At 35.5% G+C, this 23,854-nt stretch overlaps 1 long non-coding RNA gene across 1 annotated transcript; it reads right to left on the bottom strand.

Annotated features, from left to right (window-relative positions):
• Positions 1-1,987: 1,987 nt before the first annotated feature.
• On the bottom strand, positions 1,988-21,994 carry LOC145271467 (uncharacterized). Its single transcript, XR_013865890.1, has 2 exons — positions 21,913-21,994; positions 1,988-7,971 (listed from the first exon to the last, which is right to left on the bottom strand). It is a non-coding gene; the product is annotated as an uncharacterized LOC145271467 (long non-coding RNA).
• Between the last annotated feature and the right edge of the window lie 1,860 nt (positions 21,995-23,854).

The raw sequence follows: 23,854 nt of genomic DNA on the forward strand, positions 1-23,854 counted from the left end.
TGGAAATATCTCCTCTAATTTCTTATAAAATGCCCAGGAAATGTCTCTTCTGATTATTATAAGATGCACTGGAAAATGTCGCTGCTGATTATTCTTTGTTTGTTTGTTTACTTGTCTCTCCATGAGGGCAGAGTTAGACATGAGGTCGGTTTAAAATTTTGGGAGAAACTAGCTCCCCAAAAGGGGCACTCTGGTCAGTAACAAAAATAAAAATTGTATCAGTAATGAAAGATTTATCCTTCATTTACCAAGACCAAAAAAGGGGCGTAAAGCCACTGGAATGCTGAGATTGATACTACACTCATAAATTCATGTTGAAGTAATGGTTGCCTAATACCTAACCGTGTTAATATTTTTTATGTATTAATTTCCAAACCCTGCTGAAACAGTTTATGATTTAAACATTACTTTATTTCATGTATATTTTTACAGTGGGGTGGGGGATACGAAATTAGTCCCGGAAATGGTTGAAACCATTTACGCATTAAACATTACTTTATTTCATCTATATTTTTAACAGGTGGGTGGGGGATAGGAAATCAGTCCCGGAAATGGCTACAACCATTTACGTTTTAGACATTATTTAATTTAATGTGTATTTTTACAGTGGGGTGGGGATATGAAGTCAGTCCCGTAAATGGCTGAAAATTTTACGATTTAGGCATTACATTTCATCAATTTTTCATAATTCTTGGATATGTTATTAATTTCGACAATAATGTTTCATAATTTTATCCTAATCCACATTATCATATCTTCCCCTTACTAAAATAATGAATTTGATGTATTGCCTGGGCTGTTTATTTCATTACAAACACACCAATAAATTCCAGCTATTCTCATAGTATATATATTCCACCTATCTTATCCAATCCCGGGTGATGCTGTGTATTCTTCTAGTATATATATTCCACCTATCTCATTTGATCCCGGGCTATGCTGGGTATTCTGATACTATATGTTTTCCACCTATCGCATTCAATCTTGTACGACACTGGGTATTCTGCTAGTACATATTTGCACTTTTCTCATACAATCCCGAGACTGACTTCATGTCCGCCACATCACTGTTAAAAATATCTATGAAATAAAGTAATGTCTTAATCATAAACTGTTTAAGCCATTTCCTAGACTGACCATATATATCCCAAACCCACTGGTAAAAATACACATTAAATAATGTTTACGGTGTATTCGGTTTATTGGAGAGGGACCTATCAGTGGCATCCATGCATCTGTGTAATCGTTAGTCTGGACTATTGCCAGATAACCGTCCATTAGTTTTTCCAGAAATTTTGCCACAATTTGTATTTCATTAAGTACATGTGCACAGTAAAAAATTACAAAAATTCCCGTTGTGCGCCCAGGGGCTCAAAAATGGCCAAAATGACACATTTGCCCCATAACATTTGATCCATGCATTAGATTTTTTTAACCATGGCCAAAATTTAGAGGCCATTGTCCTTAATATAAATCCAGTATGGGTGACCCTGGCAAAATTTTGGTTTGTCTTCTGAGACTTTCAGTGCTAAAAGCGCCTCTTTTTGTGGCTCTTTTTTTTCATATTTCTTAACAAAGACTTAATGTCTGACTATATTTGTTTTTTTTTCACGGTGGTTGTTACGTGTTGAGACATAATGTTGAACAAAGATGGCGGCGAAGAAGCAGTGTAGTACGATCCTGAGTTTAATTACCAGTAACAAAGATGTCGGCGAACTGATTGAATCCAAAATTCGACAATTTTTATAGTAACTTTAGAAGCTTTTCATTGGTTGCTCACCATGACTTGTGGTTATAAAAACGATCGTCAAAATAATTGGTTTCATCTCCTCCATCCGGAGGAAAAAACATTTCACACACACCCTTTTTTGATATAATGGAAAAATCCTTTCGGATTCAATTTTGGTTTGACTTGAGAAAAGGAAAGAAAAAAATAAACAAAAAGAAAAATAAACAAAACTGAACAAATAAAAATAAACCAATAAAATAATAAAAGGGACTTTGTCTTTATTCTCATTGATCAAAAAAACTTATTGGTATCATGTGTTAAAAAAGAAACCATGTTTTTGTAAATCACATTAACTTTTTTTGATAAATATAAAAATAAACACTTTTTAAATATATATATAAACATACAAATAGAATCCTATTCAAATATATATAAACATATATGCAAAACATTATGTTAGGTATTAGTTGCTTAATTTGATTAGTAAGATAGAAATGGTCGCAGTTTAACATTTCACATACACCCTTTTTTATATAATAGAAAAATCCTTTCGGATTCAATTTTTGTTTGACTTGAGAAAAAGAAAGAAAAAATAAATAAAAAGAAAAATAAACAAAACTGAACAAATAAAAATAAACCAATAAAATAATTGTTTTTTTTTGTTTTGTTTTTTGGGGTAATTTGTCTTTATTTTCATTGATCACAAATAATTATAAATATATTGGTATAATGTGTTAAAAAAGAAACCATGTTTTTCTAAATCATATTCATTTTTTTATAAATATAAAATAAACACTTTTTAAATATATATATAAACATACAAATAGAATCCTATTCAAATATATATAAACATATATGCAAAAAATTGACAAATATACATTAAAAGAAATTTTTTCCACAAAAACTGGAAACATTATGTTAGGTATTAGTTGCTTAATTTGATTAGTATGATAGAAATGGTTGCAGTTTAACGTCGTGTCTGGGACAATTTACACTTTATTTATTTTTTGTAAGAGGGGGGGGCGGTGATTTCGACTGTTCATACTTCTCTTTTTGGGTTTCTGAAAAGAGATTTATTCATAATTAGATTCCATAAAGTTCGGCTATAAAATGTTTAATTTTATTATTTTTTAGGTTTCCTGAAAATGTCGGCTATATTATTCTCAGATGTCACATAACTAAGAGTAATACATTTTTTTTACTTATTTCATCCCTTATGAAATGATATCTGATATCAATATGCTTCGACCTTTAATGAATCATAGAATTATTTGCTAATAAAATACTGCTCTGGTTGTCATAATGATTCTGTAGTTTTTTTACTTAGATCTGGTTTAAAAATAGATTTTAGAAGGCCATTTAAAATTTTTTAGTTAACCTTTTTAACATCTTTTAAAGTGTTGTCACAGTTTGAGGCGAATAATATATCGTACACCCAAAATAAAACAAAATCAACAATTTATTACCTACATGTTTTGGTATACATTCACGCGTCTACGGGGCATTGCTTGAATTTCTGTTCTATTAAATAATTATGGAGTGTTAAATTCCAATTGTGAGCACTTTGACTTAGTCCAAATAACGATTTATTCAGTTTCTATATACAATTTTTATTTTTCACTTTAAATCCCTCTAGATGGTAAATATAGATTTTGCAGACAATCGAATCATTTAAATAAACATTTTTTTACATCCATTTGATGTATTTTTAAATTTTATTGTCGGCAAGTTGTAATAACATTCTAATTGTCATTAAATTTGTCGTTGGTAAAAATGTTGCAAAATATTCCACTGCAGATATTTGTGAAAAACCTTTTGCAACAAATCTTGCTTTAAAAGTTTCACTGCCAAAAGTGGTTTCTTTTTTTGGAAACCCCCAGCACGAAAAAATTATATTTTTATCTGTGAATTTTGCCACTATTTCGTATGTGTTATTTTCTAATAAAGCTTTCAATTCGGACATGATAGCCTTTTTCCATTCTTTGTGATTTTCTTAATCGCCTCATTAACTTTCTGGTGAGCTTTTCAATGAGTAACAGTAATCCACTGTGTAGTCTTGTATCTTTTCAATTTTTAGAAGTCTGGCCTTTTTCGCTCACTTATCGGGTATCGACGTGTCTGGTTAATATTTTCGTCAGTAGTTCTTCTGTAATTGTCATCGTTATTAATATTTTCATTGTGATTGATTAAGATGCTAGGTAATATTTCTTCGTTTTTCATTTACTGGATCGCCATTTTTATCCTAACCTACGAAAATGCCTTTTCACTTTCAATATTTAGTTTAATGGTATTTTCTATAAATGCAAAACAATCTGAACCAAATATATGCATTCAGCTCATTTTGGGTTTTACACCGCAAAACGCTTCATACGGTGTATTGCCTAATCTTCTATTGAACAGTCTATTTCTGATATATGCTGCTGCCATTAATGCGTACGTCAATAAACTATGCGCTAATTTTGATTCGATAAGTAGACATCTTGTCATCTCAAAAAGGGTTCGCCATGCCCTTTTAGCGGTGCCATTTTGGAAGAGGGAATATGGCGCAGATTTCTCGTGTTTAATACAGTGGTTACTTAATAGAAGTTCAAAGTCTTTACTAGTAAATTCAGTCCCATTGTCTGAGCGAATACATTTTACCGAGCTGTACAGGGCAATATCAGCTAAATATTTCTTAGTGGCAAGGATAGTGTCGGATTTATGTTTTAGAAAATAAACTATAATTAAACCGGAAAAATCATCAATAAAGTTCAAAACATACCTTAGATTATTTCACCCCATCGGGCTGATTGGACCTGTCAAGTAACAATGCACAAGTTAGAAAATTGTCGTAGCTTTTTTGTCTGGCCTTCGGCTTATATCTTTTGTCATTTCCCCCTGTGCACACACATCACAATTTGGGAGATCGTCTGAAGGTATTATTTTCATACCTTCGACTACATTTGGTATTTTTTTAATATCAGCTGTATTGCAGTGTCCTAGAATTTTATGCCAGGTTTCCAAGTCGTGACAGGCAGTTTCTGAGGGAACCATACCTTTTTAAGAATATAGTCGGTCATTTTCTTTAATGTCAAATACAGTTCCATTGTGGTAAATCCATTTTGAGTTGTTTTGTCCAAACTTTATATTAGCGCCTTGTTTAATGGTAGCATGCATGGAAAATATGTCTTGCTTAAATGTAGGTATGAACAGAGCATTTTTTAGAATACAGTTACAGATTTCACATTTATTATTTTTAGGGATATTTTAGCATCGCCTCTTTTCAAAACTATATCATTTATTTGACTACCGTCAGCAAGTTCGACAAAATGGCTTTGTGGATTAAAGTTTGAATGAAAATTAATAAAATCAGATTCCTTGGTGATAACGTGTGCTGTAGCACCACAGTCTATAAGGAGATTTTTACCGTTTGTGGCATTGTCAAAGTTACATCTAAATAGAAATGTATGTTCTTCGTCAAAGTTCTCAACGTTTTTTACGGAGTCCATTTTAGAGCGTTTGTATCGGCATTGGAAACTTTTGTGGTTGGGTCATCTGCCATTATAGCAGATAATTTTATTCTTTTTCTTGGGATAATTACTTTTGGGGAAAACGTTACGGTGAGTTGCGTAATTTGGTGGTGTCTGCTTTCGAGAAGCATTTTTGAACTTCATAATATTGCTGGAGTTATTATTGTCCACGAGCATTCGATTAGTCTCTTTGTAACTGCGCAAAGCCACTTTAAATTCACTGAAATTTATGGGTTTCTTTTTGCGTTAAAACAGTTGTAAATGGTTTAAAATCGGTTGGAAGTCCATTGAGGGTCATTGATATCAACAAGCTATCGCTTATTATTTCAACTGAGAGTTTTAAGGCATTGGCGGTTGTTTCTGCCCTTATAACGTAGTCGGTAATAGTTCCATCCTCGTTACATTTCAGAAACGTTAGTTCTGTATATAGTGATATAATTTTCGGTTTCCCTTTTAATAAATAATGTTCTCTTAATATGTTCAATGTTTTCCGTCCATCATCCAAGGCATCTCTTATAATCAGAGACAGACTTCTATCGTCTACGCATTGAATCAGTTCTACAAAAAAAGTTGCGTTTTTTTAAAGAAATTAGGGGTCGTTAGGATTCTGTGTTGTTTACGTAGTTTCCGAATCCTTAGATACCCCAGACATTTTACCTGCCACAATTCGAATTTAGATTCCGAAAAATCAAAGACGATAACTGAGCACAAAACCTGTTTAGTGTTGAGACATTATGTTGAAGAGAGATAGCGACGAAGCAGTGTAGTACGATCCTGAGTGTAATTACCAGTAACAAAGATGTCGGCGAACTGATTGAATCCAAAATTCGACAATTTTTTATAGTAACTTTAGAAGCTTTTCATTGGTTGCTCACCATGACTTCTGGTTATAAAAACGATCGTCGAAATCATTGGTTTCATCTCCTCCATCCGGAGTAAAAAAAAACATTTCACAGTGGTTAACTCAGATTTACATGTGTTAAGGCCTAAATCTGAACTGTTATCCCTTTACACTGGGATTCGGCGTCCCCAGGGACTCAAAAGAAGTCAAAATGCCCAAAATTACACTTTTTTACCCCATAGCGTTTGATCCATCCGTTAGATTTTCCTGAAACTTGGCCAAAATGTGGAAGATATTGTTCTTAATATGAATTCATTATGAATGACCCTGGCAAAATTTTGGTTCGCATTCCTCTGGGATTTTTAGGGCTAAAAATTTATTTTTGGAGCTCTTTTTTCATATTACTCAAGGACTTGATATGTACAGCTATATAGTAGTTTTCCAAGGTGCTGAATTAAAATATACATGTCTTAAGGAAAGAAACTGCATCGGTTGTCCGTTTTCACTGGGATTCAGCATTATGAGGAGCTGAAAGGGGTCAAAAATGCCCCAAAATTGCACAAAAATTACACTTTTTACTCCATAACTTCTGATTGGTGTGGCTTTAATGAAACAATCAGTTCAGGTAATATATATGAAAAATGCTGCTGTGGACCGAACAAAAAGAACTCATACTTCACAAGAATTTGGTTTCTCTCCCGTATGTGTTTTCATATGATTCAACAAAGTAAACTTCTGTGCAAAAGAGGAACCACATACTTCACAAGAATGTGGTTTCTTTCCCGTGTGTGATTTCATATGATGCAACAAATTTGACTTCCATGTAAAACAAGAACCACATACTTCACAAGAATGTGGTTTCTCTCCCGTATGGGTTTTAATATGATTCAACAAGCCTGACTTCAATGCAAAGAAAGAACCACATACTTCACAAGAATATCGTTTCTCTCCCGTATGTGTTGGCATATGACGCAACAAAGATGACTTCTGTGCAAAAGAAGAACCACATATTTCACAAGAATGTGGTTTCTCTCCCGTGTGTGTTTTCATGTGACGCAACAAGTTTGACTTATCTGCAAAAGAATAACCACATACTTCACAAGAATGTGGTTTCTCACCCGTATGTGTTTTCATATGACGCAACAAATATGACTTTTCTGCATAAGAAGAACCACAAACTTCACAAGAATGTGGTTTCTCTTTCGTATGTGTTTTCATGTGACGCAACAAGTGTGACTTATCTGCAAAAGAATAACCACATACTTCACAAGAATGTGGTTTCTCACCCGTATGCGTTTTCATATGACGCAACAAGTTTGACTTATCTGCAAAAGAAGAACCACACACTTCACAAGAATGTGGTTTATCTCCCGTATGTGTTTTCATGTGACACAACAAGTTTGACGTATATGCAAAAGAAGAACCACACACTTCACATGAATATGGTTTCTCTCCCGTATGTGTTTTCATATGACTGAACAAAGCTGACTTCCATGCAAAAGAAGAGCAACATACTTCACAAGAATATGGTTTCTCTCCCGTATGTGTTTTCATATGACTGAACAAGGCTGACTTCTGTGCAAAAGAGGAACCACATACTTCACATGAATATGGTTTCTCTCCCGTGTGTGTTTTCATGTGACGCAACAAGCTTGACGTATATGCAAAAGAAGAACCACATACTTCACAAGAATGTGGTTTCTCTCTCATGTTTGATTGCATCTTATTCAACAAGGATATATTAATGTTATTGTATTATTATATACACGCTAATAAATTTCAACTTTCGAGGATTTTATGAATGTATTTTGAATTATTTTCAAACTTTTTCAATCACCAATGAAGAAAAGTCCTTCTCATCCATTAATGAATTTCTTTTCATTGTTAAAATTCTGAAAATACACAATAAATTTCAAAACATATAATTAATGTTGTAAAATTTAATTTATTATGTAAGTTTTTATTAAAAATATTCACAATATTTATTATTAATTAAATTCAAAATAAAATGAGTATAGTTTTATGCAATATTGATTAACAAAATTAACTTGTTTCTATTGTCAATTATTAAACTAAAAAATTTTAATACTTTTCAGTTTAGATTAGTCATATTATTTATTTCTTCAAAATACTGTTCTCATCTCGTAACATTAGCGAAGCCTGCATTAAAATCCTATGTCACTTGAAATTTTTGTTTTTAATCTTACTGAGGATTTACACTCCAACGTTTACGAGTATTTAAATTACAACTGATTTTTACCAAGTACTCTAACCATAGCACCATGGGTTCTTGCAGAAAGTTCTAATATACATTTTAGGAACTATTTTGTTTCTAATAATATCACTATTTTTTACCACAGACACACAAACACACACACACATATATATATATAGTGACACAAAGAATGTCCGCACTTGTAAATTTTTTTCAAAAACTATATATATATATTTTATTTACATGGTAGTCACCATTTATCAAGGCCTGGAAGCCACTCGGAGATAATTGTCATTTACGGCCTTTGATGTGTTGCCATAGTTGGCCGTGTTATGAGCATATATGTCAGCAAATGATTTAAGTATGTGTTTTAGGAGATCATTAATGTAGATCAGGAAGAGAATTGGGCCCAGGATGGACCCCTGAGGAACTCCAGCATTAATACTTTGGACATCTGATTTCTGCCCGTCATCCACTACTCTTATGAGCCTATCAGAGAGAAACGATTTAATAATTGAAAAAACATTTCCAGTTATGAATTGAGTTGAGCATATTGAGAAGTGATACGTGAATTACCATTAACATATAAAGTGATGCTGTTTCTTTAAACAAATAAAGCTTACATATTTCGGATGATTATTAATTCATGACTCGCACAGAAGCCACCGATTAGCGTAATGGTTAGAAACCTTGACTGTCGTACAGGCAGTCGGGTTTCGATCCTGGCTTGAGGTAGTTGCCCGTCTATCCGCACTGATGAGCTGTGAAACATTACTGTATATGGATGGCATATATATATATACATATATATATATATATATATATATATACACTTTCACCAAAAAAGCCCGAACTTGTAATTTTTCAAAAACTACAAATTTACTTTAAATTTAATGTAACTGTATAAATAACCTACGCATCATTTGATTCACCTTTTATTCCTCTATAATTTTACCTGTTCATATTTGACTTTAATTGAAATATTCTAGTGTTCACGTCCATTACAAAAATAACTACTAATGAAGAAGGTAAAAAGAAACCCCGTGCAATTAAAAATTGTTGTTTAAATGTAATTGTAGAATATTAATGCAACACAAATACAACAGGAACACAATGAACTAGTTAATATTTAGTAGCAAAGCCCTCTTGCAATTTGACAATCTGCAATTATTTGGGTTTTCCTTGAATTAGTCTGTGGCAATAATCTAGTGAAAAGGCATGCCACTTCTCTTCAATTTTTGTTGAAAAATTTATTTTATTTAAATCTATTGTTTCTATCTGGAAACATCTTGTGTTTTGCTGGTGGAGTTTTTTCTCTTCAGCTCATTTTAATATGTATTGTTATTAGTATTATATTGTTATTAGTACATATTGATTTTGCTCAGTGTTTTAAGAAACAGATGCTTAGTTTCTTTACATTATATAGATTGTAAGAATTGAAGTTTTGATACTAGCTCCATATTTAAAGATATATAAAGTGTTACTAGATTATTGTAATGATGGTAACCCGACGTGGCATTACATGACTTGGAAAATAAGAGACAAGAGTTTAATTGGTGTTGCGTGTTGAATGTGCACATATGCAAACACAGGCAGGACAGCCGGTAGCAAACGCACTGAAGGATGGAGTAAGGCTATCAGAATCGATATTGTCATTGTTAAAAGTCAACTATTTCATGGGCATAACTCTCGAAAGTGAGCGCATCTGCTAAAGGCAGGTCACATATACAGCCTAGAGAAAAAGGAAAAAGACGAGAGAGGCCTACACTCAGTTGGCAATCAACATCGCACAAATGTGCAAGTTTAACAAAAACTGACTGCACAACATCCGTTTCATTTGGTGCCGTTTTTTGATCCATTATTCTAACAAAGAATAAGGGAGCCTGAACGAACTGTAAACACACAATAAATAAGGGTTCCGTGAAGTTTAGCAAAATTAAAAAACAAAACAATAAAATATTTGAGTTTTTATCCTCGTTTTGCTGCTCAAATATATATATATATATATAATATATGTATACATATATAAATACGCATTTATATATATACACATATATAAATATGCATATAAAATATATATACATATATAAATACGCATGTGACACACATAAGATAACAAAAAAACATATATATGCTCCAAATATTTTAAGCTAATTTTTTTTCTCTCTCTTTCGTGTTTCTTAAAAAATGATTTTGAGTTATTTAATCATCTTGTTCTTTCGTCAGTAGCATACTATTGTTATGATGAAGCAATATCTATTTTCATACTATTGTTATGATGAAGCAAGATCTATTTTCATACTATTGTTATGATGAAGCAATATCTATTTTCATACTATTGTTATGATGAAGCAAGATCTATTTTCATACTATTGTTATGATGAAGCAATATCTATTTTCATACTATTGTTATGATGAAACAAGATCTATTTTCATACTATTGTTATGATGAAACAAGATCTATTTTCATACTATTGTTATGATGAAACAAGATCTATTTTCATACTATTGTTATGATGAAGAAATATCTATTTTCATACTATTGTTATCATGAAGCAAGATCTATTTTCATGCTATTGTTATGATGAAGCAAGATCTATTTTCAAATTTTGTGCAGAGATATGAAAGAAACGAGATATATAATACTCAAATTTTGTTTCAATGCCACATATATTATTCAACTATACACAAACCCGTTCTTGTAATATAACGTGCATGGTAGATGTGTGAGAAAATCAGCAGCTGCTGTAGGATAGCTCACTAGTGAAAATATTAGCAGCAGCCATCTTAGCACATTAAGAAAGTGTGTCCTATGCTGACGTTCCAGGAAAGAGGAGAAAAGGGGGGAAAAGACAGAAGTTGATGCCAAAAGAAAGCAATCGGACGTGTTTAGACTCATCTGCAGTGGGAGAGAAAATGTTCTGCATGGTCGAAAAAAATGGAAGATGACGAAAACGACAAATGTCCTTCCATATTTTTTTTCTTGCGATGGCACCAGATGATTTGAAAGTCTGAGTTTTTGAAATGTAATGACACTTTTCGAGTGTAAGAGCCACATTACATACTCTCATCTCTATAAATCATCAGTGAAATTCGAAACCAAGATCTCAGTGACTGTGTCAGTTGCTCTATTACTGAGCCATGACCCAAAAACAGTACCTAAAGACTAGGTGGAAACTATTATTTCTATAGCAGCAGCACCGACACCTCACGGTTTGAAATTTTGAGTTTTTTGTTTATAAGCTGTGCTGATTGCTGCTAGCAGTTAACTTCTCTTCTAGCTTACCATATAAAAGGCCATTTCTCAGGCAACTGACAACATTCATAAAACGATTAAACATTGGCAATCCTCTCTTCATTTCCAGCTCTTGGTACTGACAACACACTGGATGGGGCTTCTACTAACTAATTTCCCTGTTTCATTCGCATAGAAATGGCGACAGTTTGCATTGCACAATTGACCATCTATATATATAAAAGCGAAAATGTATGTATGTATGTATGTATGTTTGTGTGTCTGCTAAAACCTTTGACCGACAGAACAAAAATTCACAAACTTGGTATAAAAATGTTATCCATAAATAAAAAATTAACCCGCACACAAGCTTAACTATGAACTTCTACGTTATGACAACGTTACCAAACTTATTAGCACGTTCAAAATAGTTAGATACGATAGTTAAACGAAAAATAACAAGCCAAAAATATGAAGTAAAAAAAATATGCTTACAAAAAATATTAACGATCGAAGTTTTTACAAAAAAAAACAGCCAGACACCATTTTCTTTTTTAGTAACAGTAGAGAGAGAGAGAGAGAGAGAGAGAGAGAGAGAGAGAGAGAGAGAGAGACGCAAACAAAGAGAGAGAGATAGATAGAAAGAAAAACGTTAACTTTTTCATCCCAAAATCGACAATTTTCGACAGGGGGGATCTCAACAACTTTAAATAGTTGCAAAACCGAACAAATTTCAGATGCGTCGGTTTAGCCCAGGTAGTTAAGGCCTTGGTTCATTATCTAAATGTTTTGGGTTCGAATCGTGGTGTGAGTTGTTTTTATTTTCGATTTTTAAAATTTAAATATTGAACCCTGTATCATTTAAGCCATTTTTCACATAACGTTCATTTTCCTTTTTTTTTTTTTTACTTCGCTTATTCTTAGCAACACCAAAAAACACCCGGGTACCCACCGATTTTTTAAATTTTAATATCGGAACAGGCTTATTTAAGCCATTTTTCATGTGTTCGTTTTTCTGTTATCATCATTCGTTTGCCTTACGTTAGTTTTTTTGTGTTTTCTTCGATGTTTTGATTACCCCACTGCTTAATTAAAACGTTGTTTTATTTTCTTACTTCACTTATAACAATGCTTACATCGTCGTCGCTCAACGACTTTCAAACATCTTTCACTTATTCGCTTATAACAATGCTTCATTCTGGCTGGCCGATTTTATTTTCAAACTTCGCCTCAGGGCTTCGGCTTCGATCCTACCCCCCTGTTTCTTTTTTATTTAACACCAAACACACCTAAAAACACCCAGGCAGTGGCGGGTACCCCTCGCTAGTCTATATATATAAAAGCAAAAATGTGTGTATGTTTGTTTGTGTGTATGTATGTTTGTGTGTCTGCTAAAAACTTTTGACAGACAACAAAAATTCACAAACTTGGTCTCATATGAAAGCCCCACCTTCTGTACGACAAATATCGGAAAATTGGCCCAAAGTGACCATCAGAAGTGTGTCAACTGATCGATTTTCTGCAGGGGGGACAAAAAAGTGATATTTTAATGTTAAACATTACATATTTTTAAATCGATTTATAACTGCCCCCAAAAAATACGGCCGCCAAGTCCTCTGCATAAAGTATACATGCGGCCGTTTATTTCGGGTCAACTTGTATTTAAAACCCGCTGAGTCATGTCACGTGATCTTGACGTCAGCAACCTCTAATGGCGGTCTTAATTTACAATTTAAAAATGTTGTTATCGGTAAAAAAATTTAATTAAAGCTAAACTATGAACTTCTATGCTATGGCAACGTTACCAAAGTTATTACCACATTCAAAATAGTTAGACTCGATACTTAAACGAAAAATAATAAGCCAAACATGTGAAGTAAAAAAAAAACGCTTACAAAAAATATTAACGAACAAAGTTTTAAAAAATAAAAACAGCCAGACGCCATTTTTCAGTCTTTAGAGTAAGGCAGACGAAGTGTGTGTGTGTGAGAGAGAGAGAGATATCTAGACAGATTCGACAGGGAGAGGGTTAACAACGCATGTGTCAGATGACGTCATGACCTGATTTACTTCAAATAGTTGATAAACCGAACAAACTTTATATATGCCGCTTTAGCATAGGTAGTTAAGGGTTGGTTCATTATCTAAACGTTTTGGGTTCGAATCGTGGTGTGAAATGCCCTTTTTCCGATTTTTTACATTTAAATATTGAACACTGTATTATTTAAGCCATTTTTCATGTAACGTTCGTTCATTTTTCTGTTTTAATTTGTGTTTTTACCCCCCCCCCCGCTTAATTAAAACGTTGTTTTCTTTTCTTCTTATAACAATGCTTACATCGTCATCATCCTCGTCATAATGCTCGACGACTTTCAAACATCTTTCACTTCTGGCTGGCCGATTTTATTTTCAAACTTTGCCTCAGGGGTTCGGCTTCGATCCTACCCCCCCCCCCCAGTTTCTTTTTTATTTAACACCACACACCCCTACAAACACCCGGGCAACGCCGGGTACCCCTTGCTAGTCAACAATAAAACCAACAGTTTTGTCATTTTATCTTTTCTTTCCTTTATTTTTTTGTTACACAACCAACTCTTTCAAGCATACACACACAAGTAAGAGATGTTTCCCTACACAAATTCAATCGTTTTCACACACAACCAACTCTTTCAAGCATACACACACACACACACACAAATTCAATCGTTTTCACACACACACACACACCCACACACCCACACACAAATTCAATCGTTTTCTCCTTTTCTATACTTTTACTAACAAATAAAATTAATAAAATGTTTTTTAATGTTAGAATGAGACTTTGCCTTTCTATACTACAATCCTTTCAGCAGGTAAATATAAATTAGCAAATTATTATTAAACTAACAATTTCTTGGGTAAATTGGATACACTCCCAACATTTTCCATTATTTGTGACACAGTGGGTTTGCACTGGAAGATGATGCGAACAGTGACCAAACATGGCATATTATATGTTCCATTTTGTGCAAGCATAGCTGGAGTATGATTAGAGATGCCGAGAAAGACAGATGGGATTAAATTGGTCACTCCTGTGAATGAAAAGTCTCAAAATGGAATCACAGAAGAAATCCCCAATTCAAAGATATAAAATCCTACAGCATCTTTGGTCCTGTCTTGAAGCGTTCCTTTAAACAGATGCGAGCTCCCCAAGGACAATTGACGAACCAACCAGAAGCAGCAGAAACAGGTATGGTGTCATCCTGTTATGTTTATATGTTGACATGCAATCACACACCAACACCTATGATGAATTACGGGCCACTACAGTAGACATTAAAGATCTGATGACAATAGTCCATTACACAACCATTACAACATACATAGTAACACGTCAACAACAAAACCAACTACCATTTTAATCTTTCTTTTTTATTACACAACTAACACTTTGATGCACACACACATGCTAGCCAAGTAAGTTATAATTTTCCTTACACAAATTCATTACATCCACTTACGAAAGCCCCATTAATAATAACTCCGACCATTTTCATCTATCACAGTTAATGTTCAACAAAATAGATTTATTTTGTGTTGTCATCACTTTTCAAAACGGAATTAAAGTTAGAGTGTACTATCACAATCTGGTAAGTAAAGTTTTTGACATGTAAAAAATACATGTAAAGAAAAAAACATATTGTGAATTGTTCGTATCATTTGGATTATTTGGACTATTGTGCTCATCTTAAGTGTTATTTTTACAATGTTTGCACAATAAATAACACTCAAGATGAGAACAGTATTCTTAACAATCTAAATAATACAAACAATTCCTCATCTAAAAAATTCAGAACCATAATATTCTAATTTGTTTAAAAATATGATTATTTTTTAATTTAGCCAAAATTGTGTGTAAAGTTTGTTGAATGTATTTTTGAGAAAACTTAAAACTACAACATAAGTTTCCTTAATTACGAGCATTTGTTTAAAAAACGAACAGAGAATTTGATAACTTCATTTCCAAATAAAGTAACAGGAAAACTCTTTGGTATATACTTACATGTGTACAGTTTCTAATACATCGATTCTCATATTGAAACCAATCGATTAGAGTACAGACATTTAATTAAAGAAATCAGAAAGCAACAACTGAATGTCATACAGAATTTTACCTCACTTATATCAAAGAATTATATTGCTTAATGTCCGTTTAACTAGTTGTTTGCAACAAATTTTAATGCGATATTCGTTTTCAGCACACCTGAAAACTTATAGAAGTCATCATGTTAAAGGTTAAGGTGGAAAGTAAGAAACAGTTTATCAAAACGGCTTTCAAGCAGCAAAAAAAAAGAAAAAAATTATCACCATTACATTAAATTCATACAGAAAAGTGATCCCCCACTTTTTGGAAAAGTAATTTCATCATATCATGAAAACTAATTATTTGCGCCACTTTTGAAGTATATATTCGTTTTTAGCACCACGGAAAACCTATAAAAGTCGTCATTGCAAAGAAATTTTTAGAGTTGGAAAGACTCTAGACATTGACCATTTTTTTTTTTAAATTTATAAAATTATTATATTTTCTTCAATGACGACTTTTAGTTTTCGGGGGTGCTGACAACGGATATATATATGTGATGTGTAATAAATTGCAAACAGACGGGCTTACCTGACAAACGCTCGAGGTGTGCACTCTGCAAAGCGGGCACGTCCAAAGAAAAATGGCAAGATGGCGGCGGCCGGTTAATATTGCCAAGTAATCATGCAAAATCTCGTGTTCTCTCGCACACACGAGAGTTCAGCTTAGCATAAAAACGGGTCACTGTGAGCAAGAAGGGGGAAGGAAAAACGTAGTCAAGACAAAGACGACGCTTCTGACGACTGAGAAGAAAAAAGAAGAAAAAGAGCAAGAAGTAGAAGAGGAAGAAGAGAACGATACATGAGAAGACGAGGTGTGTGCGGTTTTGAGTAAATCGAAAGACAGAAAAAAACTCTGATTACAAGCTATCTCGGCTTTGGTATGGAGAAATTTGACATCAGATTAATTCCGGAATTCGATGGCTCCCCCACTGGTCCCTCGGTGGTCGAATGGCTGGAAAAGGCTGAGTGCGTTTGCCGGTTGTGCAAGATTAAAGACCCAGCTATGGTTATCCCATTGAGACTCACTAAAGGGGCTTATGCCGTGTACCAGCAGCTAGGGGAGGATCCGACCATGGAGCAGATTACACAAGCGCTATACGGGGCATTTGGTACAAACCCTTTTGTCGCCTGGAGGCAGTTTTCCGAACACCAACCACTTTTCCAGAGACTGCAAAAGCGGTACAAGGCGCACCCCTAATTATGGAGCACGACAAGTAATAAGCCAGGCTACATAGCGCGGAATTGTCCGGGAAACGGGCAAGGGGAGGACGCCGCAGCGCTAGCACCCTCCCCAACGCGGCATTGAACAAAGCACTGCCTGCAGTAACAGTTCAAGTTGATGGATGTGAACGTTCAGCACTGGTTGACACCGGCTGTACCCAAACCCTTCTTCGAAAGGAATATTGCACCACATGGAAGAAACGAAGGATCCCTGTACTTACTGTCGGCCAAGGCTCATTGGTGTGTTGTGGGGTCAGCGTTGTTCATATCAGCATTGGCAATGGCTCTCCGGTTGCTGTGACGGTGTTAGTGGTCAATGGGGAGCTGCTCGGATATGACCTTCTCCTTGGAATGGACGCTATCACACAGCTAGGCGGAATTACTGTGAACGGCGCCGGTGATGTGAGCTTCTCTCGACCAAACAAACAAATGTGTGCAGCAATCACTCTCGATGAGCCCGACTTTCATGCAGAATACGATAAGGGCACAAACACTTGGACAGCATCCTGGAAATGGGCAGGCGACCAGCCACCAGTGTCATTGCGGAATCGACTTACAGAGTATCCCCCTCCTGCGTGGCTTAGGGGGCAGTACGAGGCAGAATTTCAAGTGTGACTGGATAATGGCTGGTTAGTTCCATACCCAGAGGATGAGCTCGGGCCCCCGCGGGGGCTAATTCCCCTGATGGCTGTCAGACAAGAGAACAAGCAGAAAGTCCGACCTGTTCTTGATTACCGGGAACTTAATGAATACGTTGACCCACACACTGCAGGGGCTGATGTCTGTGCTCATAAACTACCGGAGTGGCGGCGGCAGAGTGCAGAAGCAGCCATACTGGACTTGCGAAGAGCGTACTTGCAAATACGTGTTGAGAAATCGCTGTGGCCGTTCCAGACGGTGGTGATCAAAGGAACTCGCTATTGCTTGACCAGGCTAGGATTCGGCGTGAATGTAGCCCCTAACATCATGACAGCAATCATGCAGGCGATCCGGCGTCAAGATGAAGCGGTGCAACATGCGACATCGTCGTATATAGACGACATTTTTGTCAATGAGAGCCTCCTGTCTGCCCAGGTGGTCAAAGAACACTTTGAGCACTTCGGATTGTCGTGCAAGGAGCCGGAGCGGCTACAGGACGGGGCGAAAGTGCTCGGACTGCAGGTGAGCGGAAGTGCAGATGGCCTTCAATGGGGAAGGAGTGGTGAAATCCCGGAAATCCCATCTACCATCACACGTCGGAGCACGTTTGCCATTTGCCGAAAAATTGGTGAGTCACTTCCCTGTGTGTGGGTGGCTCCGAGTGGCTGTAGCGGCCATAAAGCGACGGGCAACTTCTATGTCAACTGGATGGGACGATGAGGTGCATGATCCTGCCCTGTGAAGCATGCTGGTGGAAATTGTGGCCAGAGTGACCAATGATGACCCTGTACGGGAGAGCTGGTGCGTCGATGGGAGTGAATTTACAGTTTGGGTAGACGCCAGCTCACTTGCCCTTGGCGTTGCTCTGGCGGTCGACGGAAGGATAATAGAAGATGCCTGCTGGCTTCGGCCGGAGAATGACGCCAAGCATATAAACCTAGCTGAACTCGATGCTACACTGAAAGGAGTCAATCTAGCGCTTCAGTGGCAGGCTAGAATCCTTCACATCATCACAGATTCCACGTGTGTGCATCGGTGGATGACCAATGCCTTGAATGGAAAAGCACGTCTGACAACGAAGGCGTCGGCCGAAATGTTGATCCGGAGGCAGCTTGCTACCCTAACCGAAACCACTAAGGAATACGACTTGGTCATAGATGTGACACTGGTGCAGTCCTGTTTGAATCAGGCGGATCGTCTGACCAGAGTGCCACGCTGTTGGCTAGACCTTCCAAAAGAAGTGAATGAGTCAGCACCTGTAAATTGCGCTGCAGTGGGACATAGACTCAGCCCGGAGCATATTAATGATATCTATTGCCAAAGCGGGCACCCCGGTGTAAACCGAATGCTTTACTTAGCCAGATTGGTTGACCCCTCTGTGTCTCGGAGGGCTGTGAAATCTGTTGTGGGGAGCTGCAACACCTGCCGATCGATCGACCCAGCACATGTCCGGTGGAAGAAGGGAATACTCAGTGTGAAGCGTAATTGGGATAGGATTGCGATGGACATAACGCACTACAACGGGAGGCATTTTTTGACGCTTATCGACTGTGGACCATTCAGGTTTTCATTGTGGCGGCCCCTTCGCCGGCAGGACGCGGCTGCCATTATCCATGAGTTGGAAGGTGTGTTCCTCGAGCGTGTCCCTCCTTCTGAGATACTCACCGACAATGGCCCCGCTTTTGTTAGTGAGCCGTTTAAACAGTTTGCAGATGGCTGGAGTGTCCATCTGCGTTTTCGGTGTGCCCATGTTCCCAGTGGAAACGGGATTATTGAGCGCAATCACAGAACTGTTAAGACAATCGCAGCGCGGAAGGGGTGTATGGTACCTGAAGCAGTCTATTGGTACAACATCACCCCTAAGGACGATGTTTCACCCTCCACCGCGCCAGCCAACGCGCTACATACATACCGTGTCAGGGTGAGAGGTTTGGAGAGCAGCTCACTACCTGAACCGGAGCCACAACAAAAGAACATAAAAGAGGGAGATGTCGTCTGGGTTAAAAAAACCCCGAGGCCAGTGCACGACTCGCTACGGAACCGGTCATGTCACTGAAGTGATCAGCCCGCAGGCGGTGCGAGTTGATGGAGTACCTCGTCATATTAAAGACTTAAGATCAGTATTCCAAACGCAGCTGCCGCTTGACGAAGATAGTGAAATTGAATCCGTGACCAGCGACCCATCATTCTGGTTCATGACGGCTTCAACGCACAGCGACACTGAGAGTGGTAGCCTTCAAAGTACTGACCCTCCTGCTGATGATGAAGACCCGGACAGTGATACTGCGATGCTCAGCTTTAGGTTCGCCGACCTTCGTGTCACGGAAGACAGCGCAAACGATGATGAAGCCCCGAATCCCCCTCTCCGAAGAAGCACTCGAAGAAAAAGGCCACCGCCTCCCTGCTCTTTCTGTGATAACGAGATCAGGGAGGAGTGTGTAATAAATTGCGAACAGACGGGCTTACCTGACAAACGCTCGAGGTGTGCACTCTGCAAAGCGGGCACGTCCAAAGAAAAATGGCAAGATGGCGGCGGCCGGTTAATATTGCCAAGTAATCACGCAAAATCTCGTGTTCTCTCGCACACACGAGAGTTCAGCTTAGCATAAAAACGGGTCACTGTGAGCAAGAAGGGAGAAGGAAAAACGTAGTCAAGACAAAGACGACGCTTCTGACGACTGAGAAGAAAAAAGAAGAAAAAGAGCAAGAAGTAGAAGAGGAAGAAGAGAACGATACATGAGAAGACGAGGTGTGTGCGGTTTTGAGTAAATCGAAACAGACAGAAAAAAAACTCTGATTACATGTGACACAGAAAAATAGTGTTCATATGAAAAGTTTACTTTTTTTTAAAAATTGGGGATCACTGTTCATTATAAATTTAATGTAAAATAAGCACCCACATTGTGGCCACCTAGTAATTTTTTTTTTTTTTTTGCCAACGTTCAGTGAAATACGCATCGGCTCCAATGTTGAACATTGTTCATCATTATTTTTACAAGGAAAGAATTTTTACGTGTGTGACCTAGCTTTTTAAAAAATTTTTTTTTATTTTTTTGGCTTAAAATTTGCGAATGATTTTATGATTTTATCTGTTTTTTGTTTGTTTGTTTTTTGGGATGGATATTATTATTTTTTTTTTACCGGAATTTATTAACAGGAAAATTAGTGAAAAAAACCTTTACTGGGGGGGGGCGGATTTAATAAACAAACAAAATGAAAGCAAAGCAAAACAAAACAAAAATTTGGTGCTTATACACTTATGTTACCGTTGATTTCAACAATTGAAATTTTTATTTTTGAATAAAAAATAATTATTAAAACAAAAATTTGGTGCTTATGCACTTACGTTACCGTTGATTTAAAATAATATAAAGAATCATTCCTCATCTAAAAAAAATTCAGAATCGTAATATTGTAATTTAAGAATCATAATTATTTTTTAATTTAGTCAAAGTTATTTGTAAGGTTTGTTGAATGTATTTTTGAGAGAACTTAAAAATACAACATAAGTTTCTTTAATTATCAGCATTCTTGAAACAAACGAACAGAAAATTTCATAAATGCAGTTCCAAATAAATTAACAGGAAAACTCTTTGGGGTGTTTGTGCACTTATTGATCCGCACTATTTTTGTAATCCTATTTCCAAGTTTAATTAAAGTTTTATTATATGTTTTTTTTATTCAATTGTAAGGTTAAAGTACAGAATAGGTACAAAACACACTCCCCTTCCATGTTAAGAATGGCTTTTTAAATAATAACTTTATTATTTCAGCACGGATCAATAAGTGCACTAGTACCCAGTTTCTAATACATCGATCCTTCATATTGAAACCACTCGACTTAATTTTTAAAAAGGAGAAAACAATAACTGAATTTCAAGAAGGCAAAAAAAACAAAAAACAAACTTAATTCGTGAAATTTGGCTAAAAAAGTCGATGTTTCCAAAATGGGGGTTCAATTTACTAGAGTGTTGTATTAGAAAGATTACATCTTAAAATGGTAAATATTGAATTCTTTTTTTATATATAATCTGATAAATTACTGAGTATTAAACTTAGTTTAAAAATAAAAAACGATGACAATAAAAAATATACATTGTTTTTTTTTCTGCTTTCATGTTTCGATAAAGACAAAAGGACATTAAAGAACAAAAAATCAAGAAAAATGTTATCAATTCTGTACGTGAAAACGCATACAGAATTGGCCACCACTGATAACATAAAGAATTACGTATTGACCTTTTTTTATGTTTAAGTCAGTATTGAAAACAAAATCTTGTAGATTAGTAAACATTCGATAATAATCCGATGAAAAAAAGATGAAAATAAAAAATACACATACGTGCGCCACTGCGGCAGTGCGGCACTGCGAGTGCGCCATGTAGTAATACTTACGTTTTTATTTTATGATCTGCTTTCGATTAACTTTATCTGCTTTTATAAAGGAAACGATGTTTCAAATGTGATTGATTCAAATTAAAATTCAAGATGACGAACGGAAGAGCAAGTTCGCAGAAAACAAAATTGCAGAGGAAAAATAAAAAAAGAAATCATTTCGAAATAGAGCCGATCTATTTGGTGAATATCACGGATAAAATTAGTATTATTTTATTTAACATTTTAATATTTACATGAGTGAGAACAGATTACAAATTTCGTTTTTATTAATTTTATAATTCGTTGACGTTGCACGTGCAATTTAATGGCGGAACCCGATAGTTTTTAAAGCCGCCTTTTCGTATTTTTATTTTTTTAGATTCTTGATTTTTTTGTGCGTGTTTGAAACATTAAAGCCTAAAGTTAATCTGGTGCTTGTGCAGTTTACGAAACACATTAAAAATTAACATGTTGGTGAACAATAGTTTATCATATTTTTTATAGATTTCTTTTTTTCTTTTTTTTTTCGGTGCAATTTAATGGCGGAAACAGATAGGTGAACATAGTTTTGAAAGCTTATCATATTTTTTAATCGATTTCCGATTTTTTTCATCGTGTTTTAAAGATTAAAGCTTAAAGTTAATCGATAATCTTGACTGGTTACTTACCATGGATTTAATTTAGCCTAAGGAAATAATGGGGTTGTATTATTGTACACATAGATGCGAAAAAGTTGTCAAAAAAACAAATATATAACAAATAAATGTTATCAAAAGCAAGATAAGTTACTTTTCTACCAAACTGGATATATTTTTCGTGTTTTTATTCAGTGTAACATGTTTATTCAGCTCGAAAAATATACATTGTTTACCAATATATTGGAAAATTCAAAATGGCGCCCGACTCTCTCTTCAACACGGTAAGTTCGGGAGAAGGTGTTATAAATAATAAACTAGGCAAAATACTATTAAAAAAACACCGAATATATGTCAACCTATGTCACGGTAATATATATTGAGCGAGTTTCTAACAGTATTTTGTCTAGTTTTATATTTGTAGGTAGCACCTTTATCAAACTTACCGTGTTAAAGAGAGAGTCGGGCGCCATTCGGAATTTTCCAATACATCGGTAAACACAGTATGTTTTTCGAGCTGAATAAACATGTTACATTAAGTAAAAACACGGTGCCCGGAAAACTCGTGCCGGGAAAACTCGTCTCGGAAAACTCGTCTTTTTTACTTGTTTAATGTTTTTTTGTTTGTTTTTTAAAATAAAATCGATTTTCTAAGTGTCCGTTTTCTACCTAACTGGCTAAGTTCTTTGTGGTTTCACTTATATTAAAGCGTTTATTATGTTCATACAAAGTTAATTACAAATTTTTTTTTGTTCTTATTTTAACGATGTTTTTTGGAGTCATAAAAACAATAATTAAAAACAAAACAAAAAAATTAAAAACTGGGAGCGTTACTTTTTTGTTTTGGTTTATTATTGTTTTCATGACTCCAAAAAACATCGTTAAAATAAGAACCAAAAAAATTGTAATTAACTTTGTATGAACATAATAAACGCTTTAAAATAAGTGAAACCACTAAGAACTTAGCCAGTTAGGTAGAAAACGGACAATCGATTTTATTAAAAAAAAAACAAAAAAACATTAAACAAATAAAAAAATTTTTTTTTAAATATTATGGGGGGGGGCTATAGTCTATTTTAAAAAGCAATATCTCCTTCAAGAACGATCATAAAATGTGTTTTCAATCGATATTTATTCAATAAGGGACCAGTTTTCCTACCTAGCGAAAGGGGACGAGTTTTCCGGAGACGAGTTTTCCCGGGACGAGTTTTCCTAAATTCAAAAACACTGAACCCATATCCAGTGAGGTAGAAAAGTAACTTATCTTGCCTTTGATAACATTTATTTGTTATATATTTGTTTTTTGACAACTTTTTCGAATCTAT

The sequence above is a fragment of the Euprymna scolopes genome, chromosome 46 (genome assembly GCF_053919585.1).
Source record: "Euprymna scolopes isolate OS-2025 chromosome 46, ASM5391958v1, whole genome shotgun sequence".
NCBI classification, from domain to species: domain Eukaryota; kingdom Metazoa; phylum Mollusca; class Cephalopoda; order Sepiida; family Sepiolidae; genus Euprymna; species Euprymna scolopes.